General features: G+C 25.0%; 1 protein-coding gene across 2 annotated transcripts in view; it reads left to right on the plus strand.

Annotated features, from left to right (window-relative positions):
• Positions 1 to 1,425, plus strand: part of LOC107626875 — a 41,932-nt gene that overhangs the window by 1,619 nt on the left and 38,888 nt on the right. Inside the window, exon 3 of one of the 2 annotated variants that reach the window (XM_021115429.1) lies at positions 1,169 to 1,212. The exons of the other annotated variant lie outside the window; for it this stretch is intronic. The gene's annotated coding sequence lies outside the window, so the exon portion shown is untranslated. The remainder of the gene's footprint in view (positions 1 to 1,168; positions 1,213 to 1,425) is intronic. 2 annotated transcript variants of the gene reach the window in all.

Genomic DNA, 1,425 nt, shown 5'->3' on the forward strand with positions numbered 1-1,425 from the left:
AAATTTTGATTTCTAAAGCTTTTTGAAAATATATAATTTTTATAGTGTTTTAATAAATTAGAAGAAATTTTTTACTGTTACTAAAAGAATTTCTCAAATGTACTACTAATAATAACAGTAAAAAGATAAGATAGAGAAGTGCTAGAGGCAGTAACTTTTGTGATTTATAATCATTAAATAGCTATTAGTGATGTTTTTAATGATATAAAATTTCATTTAATAGTATAAGATTATTCATTTTTCTTTTACTGATTATATGCTTTTTTACTGATTATATGCTGATCAAAATTTAATAAAATTACTGACACTCGACTTTTCCAATAAGATATATGGAACCCTTCCAATCTTTACCACCCAAACAATTCATAACTTTATTTCAATAATGGAAAACAACTTTATTTTTTGTACCCTTACTCCCTTAATTAGCCCCTGAAACCTTACCGACATACACCCTTGATGGTTTTGGTTTCCTCTGTGAGATTTCAGATTTCTTCACAAATTGGAGCCCACTATTTTCTATTTTTGTTTTTTTCAAATAAATTCAAAAGTAAGTTAATTCACGAGAATATCCATGAGAGTGTATATCTATGTGTTACACGGCATCTATCTAAGTTATTAAACAGTAATGCTATCACCAAAAAAAAAAACAGTAATGCTAAGTGATCGGTTCCTATTATACAAGACTTAAAATATTGTTTTTATAACCAAAAGTATATGTTGTATTAGTAATAATGAGTTGGCGAATTGGTAAGTTTTGTGTAGGAGGACATACATGGACTTACGTACAACTAATAACTAACTAACTTCATCACCTTCTGATGAATCAAGCAGTGATTCCGATCCTACTTATGCTATATATGCTCAAATTAAAACAATAAAACAAACAATTTTGCTAGAAAATTAATTAAGAGTAAAGCTAACTTTAACTAATTAAAAAATAAGTTCACTATAAAAAAAATTTTACTATTTAATTTTTTAAACTTTAAAATAAAAAATAAAAAATGTCGACTTATATTGTAGTTAGTCTCTAAAATTTTTCTAAAACAAGAGGGTGCATTATTCTCCATATTATTATCATTTATCTTGTATGTATAGTATCAAATTATCTTGACTTTTTGTTTTATATATCGAAGCTGGCTCACGTTCAATTCATCTCGGTTTTGTGTAGGTAGTGATTTGTGATTGTAGATCTAATATGCTCTATTTCAAATGGTAATTATCTTTTTCAATTCTCTCTCTTCCTTTTTTTTTTCTGTAATTAAGAAAATTCGATAAAGTATTAGACAAATATAAAAAATAGAGTATTATTCTAAATTAGACCCCAATAAATATTTACTCAGATAATTTAATTTTTAACAAATTTTAATCATTAAATTAGTCTCTAATATTTTATTTTGTTAGACATATATATATTAATATTTATGT

The sequence above is a fragment of the Arachis ipaensis genome, chromosome B02 (assembly GCF_000816755.2).
Source record: "Arachis ipaensis cultivar K30076 chromosome B02, Araip1.1, whole genome shotgun sequence".
Classification (NCBI taxonomy): domain Eukaryota; kingdom Viridiplantae; phylum Streptophyta; class Magnoliopsida; order Fabales; family Fabaceae; genus Arachis; species Arachis ipaensis.